Genomic DNA, 10,000 nt, shown 5'->3' with positions numbered 1-10,000 from the left:
ATATTCTAAAAGTAATGATATCTAAGTGCATTATTTAACCAACCATTATATATACGTGTCTCTGCTGCTGTTTATAGACTAGAAAAATAGGCTTTCAAGTTTGGCCAGATGGTTATTATCTTTAGCCAATTTCTATGTTTCTATGTAATATGTGCCAAATATGGACTCAACATTTGCATAATTCATGTTGATTAAAAACTGAATTTTTCATTTTTTTTGTGTTTAAATTAATTACGTACCTTTAATTATAAGAACGCTGAGGTACAACGATTGAATACAACAAAGAACAAAAATGCTCAAAGCTACTTCCATTGTGACAAAAATACACAGTGCAATACCTATATATCTCTTGTAAAAATGGTCATTTAGTTTAACCCTTTGGCCAAAGCGTCTTAATCCTGCTGCCACCAACAAGGCATCACCGAAACAGGTCCTAACACTAACCTTGGTTAAAATTCTTATTTACCTGTATAATTACAGGAAGAATGATCACATTGGATCTGTCGTAACCTGGCAAAATGAAACTGACCTGCAACTTGGAAAGTGGGGTGGGGCAAGCGTAAACCTTGGGGGGGGGGAGGAGCCACTACCCTCCCATAAGCAACTGAGACCAGCTGCACACAATTAGCAAAATACACAGATTCCCAACAAGCTCTGAGAAACCCCAACCATTACCACATAATATATATATGCATATGTGTCAAAAGGAGTGCCAGATGCGGCCAGATGCGGTCTGTTTTCTTTTTCAGACTTCATCTGTACATGATTACACAAGTAATACAAGAGTAATCAAAGATGTGTGATAGGCAGATGTGTGATAGGCAGATCACAAATCTTTTCATAGCAACTATTGCAGAATTGTTCAAGAAATTGCTGGAGACACTGATTACAAATATCCAGTACTCCAATTAACTAACTTTTGAGTTTGGAATTATGCTCGGGGGGCGGGTTATTTATCAAAGTCTGGGGCAAAAAAACTGCACCAAATAAAGGGAAATATTCCTATTGAAACCAATAGAAGTTTCTTGATTTTATAAATCTGCGGTGGTGTTTTTGCATCAAGTGTTCCTTTTTTTGCACCATGGATTCTTTGATAACTGGCCACTACTGTACCTTTCTTCCCAGTAAGGGTTAGAAACACACTCAGTTAGCTTTTGATTCTTCTCCCTACTCAGCCAGAAACTTGGAAAGTGCAATGCCATTAGATCTTAGATGCTTGTATCTGCCAGTTATCTAGCTTTTGGTATCTATGAATTGTATATTACTTATGGTTATCCTGAAATTGCATTCACCTATGTTAAAGAGTAATAAAAATGTCTGCATAAAACCATAAAAAACAAGCAATAAACAACACAGCACAAAACAGATACAACATTTTGGGACAATTCAATATATTCTGGCCGGCCACTTTGGGCTTAACATTATTTAATTACCCCCGTAGACCAATTTTTAGTAAGCGGTGCTATTCCATAAGACATTATGCATGGCTGGAAGCCACCTTATGGCCAATTCAAGTCAAAGGGCCATAAAGTGTCTTGGTAAATATGACCCTTAATAGACAGTTGTAGAAGTCTTATGCCCGCACGCTAAAGAGAATTGGAAGAAAGAGAATTGTGCAAATCATTTTTGCACGTGTGTACATTTGCTGATACAGGTATGGAGAATAACACAAAGTTGCATGGCACAATTAACAATACTATTAATGTGTATATATATATATATATATATATATATATATAAAAAATCTACTAATTATTTGTATTATATATTTATTAATTGTACTTCAATGTAATTATTTCTGTGTATTAGTGCAGTACTGTGTTACATTTTTTTACCTATTCACATTTTAATATATTTAATATTTTTTTTTAAATGTTTTCACTTTTTATCCAACCACATTTTTAGTTTAGCACCTTTTTTCATATATCATCATCATCATCATCTTCAGTCCTTGTCGATTCACTGCTGAATGCACAGATTTCTTCTTCATGTTGCTCCAACAAATTTTCTGATTCCATCCTCCCATCTTACTTTTGTTTTTTTTTGTCTTAATCTTTTTTTACCACTTTGAATCCAGTTACGGTAAGTACCATCATTGTCCAATGAAGGTAATTTCTTCCCACGATATGTCTGAACCACTGTCATTTTAGTTTAGGCTTTTCTTTGCTTCCGAACCCATTAATTCTTGTTCCTGTCTCTTCAAATAATACCCAGCATATTATACATCTCTCTAAACTTCTTTGAGTTTTTGAAGCTTTCGACATTTTCATGGTCCATGTTTAATATCCATGTGTGTGCACAGGCAGAATAACTATGTCACACACCTTTATCTTGAGGCACAGTGGATGGTTTCATTGAAAATTTCTTCCAAATGTACTTCATCCCATCCTCATTTTTCAATTGATTTCATTTTAAAGACTCCAATTCATTGATACTTGAACATGACACGGTAGACATAGTTTTCAACTTCTTCTAGTTCTATTCCATTTATTTCAGTCCTTGTAGAGTTGAAACATTTTTTGAACAACACCTCAGTTTTTCTGAGATTAATATGGAGGCCCATATTCTTATTGTTTTGGCGAGTTCTCTGATTTGCTGGAGGTCTTCAGGATTTTGTAGTAAAAATAACAATGCTGTCTCCATATTAAATATTCACTTTTGATGGTGATTGAGTTTCTTCCCAATTCAATGTCTTGAACAATTCTGCAATAGTTGCTGTGAAAAGATTTGGGATCTGCCTATCACACATCTTTGATTACTCTTGTATTACTTGTGTAATCATGTACATATGAAGTCTCTGATTCCAACCCACTCTCCAGGGATGCTCCGTGGGCAGTCTGCTCATTTGTGCCTCCCCGTGGCGCACATTCACCCGCTATAGCTTGTAAAAATCTGGGTATTGCCTAATCAAGTTGCTAAATGTATCAAACTGTAGTTGAATAGTAGTCTCAGGGTTACACTAAATAACGTCTGAAGTGGTGTATTCCCAATTGTTTAGTTGTATTTTAGTTACATAGTTACATACAGCTGTGGCCGCCTTTATCCTAATGGGGCCGTAGCCGCGTCGCTCTGACAAGACGCGGCCAGATGCGGTCTGCTTTCTTTTTTTCCGTAGCGGTTTTCGGTATGTTAGCGCTCGGATTTTTAGCGCTGTCTGCTACTGCTGCGGCCAACTTCACTCTAACGCTTACTCGTCTTGTCCCACGGCTTGGCACTGAACTTGGCCGAGCGCTAGCCTCATCTTCCCCGCATCCTTCCCCTCCCCTCGTTACCTCTGGCTCCGCTCTGCCCCTCTTCACTGGGTCCTTCTCCGGTTCCCCCGGGGTCCCCCTCTGCTCCCACATCCCCCTTCACCCCGCCACCACCTTCGGGTGAACCCTGGGCACGCGCGCCACGCTTGCACGCTCCCTGGCACGCATGACCGCGCATCAGTGACGTGCGGCACGCGGCGGGACCCAGCAACGTCTGGACGTGGATTGCGGTGGCGGCTGCTGAAGACTCAGCTCGGCCGCCACTGTATACTGCAATACCATCTAAAAACACAGCTGGGCGTTTGCGAGCTGTTGTCTTAAAAGTCTAATAGCAATTCAACCTACAGTACAGTACAGCCGTACATTCTCTGCAAGTCTGTGTGCGCGCGCAGTACTGTACTGTAATTGTAAAATGAAATGCATAGGCGTGTTACAGTATGTTCACATTTTTGGCACATACAGCGCTCTCCCTCTCGCCCCCTCGCACACACAAGGCTAAAGTACTATTTCAACTTCTTATCTATTTCTTATCTACAGTACACATCTCCCACACCATTCCTTGGAATTTTTGTCTTTCTGGCTTCAATCTTAAAGTACTTATTTCAACTTCTTTCTGGCTTCAATCTTCCCGAACCTGTCATCACATTCCTGCGTGTATAACGTAGAGAGCCTGGTGTCACATTTATGCGCATGCGTGTAACTTCACATTCATTTAGAAGTTCAAGTCTGAATTATTATTTTTTTGGTGTGGTTTTTTTGGATTCAATTCCAGACAAGTGCCTGCATAAAAATTCTTGATATTCTGATATTCAATCGGCACTCTAGCTTTTTAATGCGACACTAGTCATGCACATGCTTTATTTATGTGATTTTTATTTATTTGGTTATTTGGGGGTGTGGGTGTGGGGATTAAAACATTACGATTACCTGTTGAAAATATTTCTTTGAACGACAGTTCAGCTAATCCTTCATGCAGCTTTACCCCCCTAACACCCTGCACACACACACAAGGCTCAAGTATTTGATTTCAACTTCTTATCGACACAGACCATTCATTTTCAAATGGTTGGCTTTGTGTTTTTAATCGTCCCGAGCCTGGTGTCACATCTCTGCGCCTGCGTGTAATTCTCTTTGGGACCTTGTTGATTATTAATGCAGAGACCATTCATACAGTATGACTCATCCACCCACCCCCCTCCAACCCTTTGAGGCTTTGTTTAGGGCAGGGGTGGGGAACCTTTTTTCTGCCAAGGGCCATTTTGATATTTATAAAATCATTCGAGGGCCATACAAAATTATCAACTTAAAAATTAGGATACGGGGAAAGGTCACAGGTGTGGCCTAAAAGAAACCTATTTGCACTCTCTATTTAAAGATGCTAGGCTAGGAAATATTCAATCCTTGGAGTTGCCTCCATAGCCATACATAAATTTATAAAAACATATTTATTAACATATATGCAACAAATAAACAACTTATAAGACAACCACTTTGTGGATAAAAATTGCAGCGGGGTGGGACATAAATGGTGGATGGGAGTTAAAGGGTTAACACCAATTCACTCATATATCTAAGTGTGCTGATTATTAGTTCATCCGTCTACCATAATTGGCTAGTATAGTGTACATAGCAGCATGAGATGCCCTTTTGCATCAGTTTTAACCTACTAGTAAGGTAACGTAATGTCAGCTATGTATGTTGGTACAATTATCGAACGCATATGCTTATGCCAAAAGGTGGATGATCCGCGATCTGGTGACGTCACTTTGATCTGTATACACACAAGATGTCCATAGTGATCGGCATTCGCCGAGGTATATTATATATATGTATCCGTTTTGTAATCAGCTTCTCCCCTGTAGCAAAGATATGACTCGGTATCTCTACTTCCACAAAAAAATAGCATTTATATGCATATTTACATCGCTATACTTAAAGGCTATGTGCTGTCAAAACCTATATGCGCTATACATGTGGAACATATTGCCCGCATAACTTTGTCAGTATAGCGTTTGTAGTCTATTCAGCTTCTATTAGCTAGCTGATGTAAGCATACGACCTGGTATTCACTGTCTAGCTTTGGTCGATATCCACAATCGCGCGCTTCCAGATGACGTCACCGGAAAGACGTCATCATGTACTGACGTACGTTTCATGCTTCTAGCGCTTCGTCAGGGTAATGGGAGTGGTTAGATAATTCCCTCCCTTGCTTCTTATGCGGAAAGGTTCAAGGCGGGGCTTTCGCCTCGACCTATCCGCTTGTGATTTAGATAGGAGGACTCATCTTAATTTCTGTTCATTCTGGGTCAGCCTATATTATATCCATGTTTTTTGGATTGTTATGAGTCACATATTGATCTCAATGAAAACAGGAATGGTTTTTAGCATAATCGGTAGGTAGCACGATGATGCACTGCTAATATGTGTGAGACATGAAGCGATACTGTACATGATTAACATGGTGAGGTGGTTTCCTCCAATGCCAAGTGTATCTATTGTTATGTCCCAATTAACCATCTTTAAAAGGTAAGTATATCATAATTGTGATCTCCTATTGTTATGGATATATCTCTCCTATATATGCCTTGATTTAACCATATATTAACGATGTTGTTATCAGTACTGTAGGAGTGTGAGCAACTTTAATTGACCGCCTCTAGAGTCAATACGGTCAAAAGGAGTTTAAGACTCCACTATATACCCTCAATCCCTGTAAGGTTCTTGATTCAATATACAGCACACTTGCACCTCTCTTCTCCTACATATTCTTGTGTCAATAGAATAAATATTTCTTAGTATATTTTCAGTGGTGTAGGAGTGTGCATACATTAGTATGACCGCCTATAGCAGTCAATATGGTCATGTAGGGTATATTAGGACCCAAATGTATATCATGGATCCACAAATGATATATTACTTAATGGGTAAGTGGGACCGCCACATTGACATTGGTGCTGGCATCCTGACATATGATCTGGTAATAGACTATTAGGTTGATTGTAGTGTTCCCATGTGGACTCTTACAAGAACGCCGAATAGATGTACCCCTCATTTAGGCCCCTAGGTTGTAGCGTCTGCAGTGTGAAAATCCATTGACATTCACACTGCATCAGACGTTTGTCCCAATCGCCCTTCCTGGGGCCCCAGGGCATGTGTTCAATCCCACAGAACAATAGGAACTGTGGGTCGCCATTGTGTTCACTATGGATATGGCGGGCAACAGGGGTATCTTGTGTGTTTCGTATGGAGCCCAGATGCTCAAGAACTCTCACCTTGAGGGCCCTATGGGTCTTCCCTACGTATCGTGCGCCACACCTGCATGTAATGAGATACACTACTCCTACTGAGAGACAGTTGATATAGTTTTTAATGTCATAAGGCTTGTTTGGTGGGTTTGGAATTGTCTTTGTTGTCTTCATGTGAGGGCAGGCCCTACATCGACCACATGGGTATGATCCCACAGGCTTCCTAATTCCCAACCAAGTTCTTTGTTTTTGTTCCTTGTAATGACTATGTACCAACCTATCTTTCAGGTTTCTAGCCCTCCTGCAAGTCATCGTTGGTGAATCCTTGAGTAACTGTCTTAGTTCGGAATCTTTTGTCAAAATGAGGGTTTTATCTCAATCAAAGGATCTCTCTCTAAATCTGTTAGAGCTATACGTTGGTGATACGTAAGGTTTTGTTTCTTAGTTCTTTTGTGTAGCTGCATAATGTCTGTTGTCACAACCTTCACAAACACGTCTACATTTGAACACGACTCTACTGGAGGGGTAAAAGTTGATTGACTTTTAAGATCCGTAAACGGGCCACTACCCTGAGGTCTATTGCATTCATCAACTAAATCGCTTAACATGTCCAGGTTATCAAGTTCAGCATCTGTCATATTTTCTAATACCGTTCCCTGTATCGAAGTGTGTCTCCTTCTTTGAAAAAATTTATGTAATAAAAGTTTCCTCGAAAACAGGTTTAAATCTTTTTTCGAGGAAACTTTTATTACCTTTGATTGAGATAAAACCCTCAGACAAGGGTGGGAACATAGTCCTACTAAACATAGAGGATTATGCGATTGAATGCAGGAGACTTCTGGCAGATAAAAAGAGCTATAGGGTACTTCAGGAAGATCCCACGACAGTGTTTAAAACTCATCTTTTGAAAATTTTAAGTGAGGGATTTAACAACAAGGTAATCACAAAAAGAGAAATGGAATTTATTATGGTAAGGAATCCACAGATTGCTACATTTTACCATCTGCCAAAACTGCATAAACAGAAGCTGCCACCGCCGGGAAGACCCATTGTCTCCGGTATTGGCAGCCTGACGGCTAATGCCAGTAAATATCTAGATGTAGTATTAAGGCCATTTGTGAATTCCTTACCGTCCTTCTTACGTGACACCAAGGATGTCCTTTTACGTTTAGAGGATGTTACAGTAAGTTCAGATACATTACTTGTGGGTTTAGACGTTGAGGGATTATACACCAGTATCCCTCACGCGGTTGGTTTACACGCGGTAATCCATTTTCTAATTCAGCGTGACACAAGTTGTTATACACATAATGACTTTGTGATCCAACTATTAGACTTTGTAATCACAAAAAATTACTTCATTTTTGATCAGAAATGTTACCATCAGATCCAGGGCACCGTTATGGGGACCACCTGTGCCCCCACCTATGCCAATTTATATCTAGGCTGGTGGGAGGAAACAGTGGTCTTCAGCAAGGCCCTGGAAGAATATACCATGCATGTGGAATGGTGGGGGCGCTATATAGATGATATCATCCTTCTGTGGAAAGGCCCCAGACCTCTTTTGAATCAATTTATTGATGTACTGAACAAGAATGAACACAATTTAAAACTTACCTCAGAAATAAACGACACCCCTCTGAACTTTCTTGATTTGACCATTTCCAAACAGGCAGATGGCAAACTAACAACAACAATCTACAGGAAAGAAACTGCCACCAATAGTCTCCTGCGCGTGGACAGCCACCACCCCCAGCACATAATCAAAAACATCCCAACGGGTCAATTCCTAAGGTTGCGCAGGAACTGTTCAATATTAGAAGAATTCAATAAACAATCCGGGGACATGAATGTGAGATTTACAAAGCAGGGGTATTCAAAAAACGCGGTAAACAACGCATACAGAAGAGCTAAAGATACGTCACGGGCACAACTACTAGTAGATAGACAACAGTCACAAATTCAAAATGAAAAAACTATACGCTACATTGGCACTTACAATAACCAGTGGCATGAACTGAGGAACATTTTTATGAAACACTGACACATTTTGACAAATGATTCCGATCTAAGATAGGTACTCAAGGATTCACCAACGATGACTTGCAGGAGGGCTAGAAACCTGAAAGATAGGTTGGTACATAGTCATTACAAGGAACAAAAACAAAGAACTTGGTTGGGAGATAGGAAGCCTGTGGGATCATACCCATGTGGTCGATGTAGGGCCTGCCCTCACATGAAGACAACAAAGACGATTCCAAACCCACCAAACAAGCCTTATGACATTAAAAACTATATCAACTGTCTCTCAGTAGGAGTAGTGTATCTCATTACATGCAGGTGTGGCGCACGATACGTAGGGAAGACCCATAGGGCCCTCAAGGTGAGAGTTCTTGAGCATCTGGGCTCCATACGAAACACACAAGATACCCCTGTTGCCCGCCATATCCATAGTGAACACAATGGCGACCCACAGTTCCTATCGTTCTGTGGGATTGAACACATGCCCTGGGGCGCCAGGAAGGGCGATTGGGACAAACGTCTGATGCAGCGTGAATGTCAATGGATTTTCACGCTGCAGACGCTACAACCTAGGGGCCTAAACGAGGGGTACATCTATTCGGCGTTCTTGTAAGAGTCCACATGGGAACACTACAATCAACCTAATAGTCTATTACCAGATCATATGTATGGATGCCAGCACCAATGTCAATGTGGCGGTCCCACTTACCCATTAAGTAATATATCATTTGTGGATCCATGATATACAGTTGGGTCCTAATATACCCTACATGACCATATTGACTGCTATAGGCGGTCATACTAATGTATGCACACTCCTACACCACTGAAAATATACTAAGAAATATTTATTCTATTGACACAAGAATATGTAGGAGAAGAGAGGTGCAAGTGTGCTGTATATTGAATCAAGAACCTTACAGGGATTGAGGGTATATAGTGGAGTCTTAAACTCCTTTTGACCATATTGACTCTAGAGGCGGTCAATTAAAGTTGCTCACACTCATACAGTACTGATAACAACATCGTTAATATATGGTTAAATCAAGGCATATATAGGAGAGATATATCCATAACAATAGGAGATCACAATTATGATATACTTACCTTTTAAAGATGATTAAGTGGGACATAACAATAGATACACTTGACATTGGAGGAAACCACCTCACCATGTTAATCATGTACAGTATCGCTTCATGTCTCACACACATTAGCAGTGCATCATCGTGCTACCTACCCATTGTGCTAAAAACCATTCCTGTTTTCAATGAGATCAATATGTGACTCATAACAATCCAAAAAACATAGATATAATATAGGCGGACCCAGAATGAACAGAAATTAAGATGAGTCCTCCTATCTAAATCACAAGCGGATAGGTCGAGGCGAAAGCCCCGCCTTGGACCTTTCCGCATAAGAAGCAAGGGAGGGAATTATCTAACCACTCCCATTACCCTGACGAAGCGTTAGAAGCATGAA

Source organism: Ascaphus truei, chromosome 4 (assembly GCF_040206685.1).
Source record: "Ascaphus truei isolate aAscTru1 chromosome 4, aAscTru1.hap1, whole genome shotgun sequence".
Taxonomy (NCBI): Eukaryota; Metazoa; Chordata; class Amphibia; order Anura; family Ascaphidae; genus Ascaphus; species Ascaphus truei.
Note: the sequence above shows the minus strand (reverse complement) of the source record.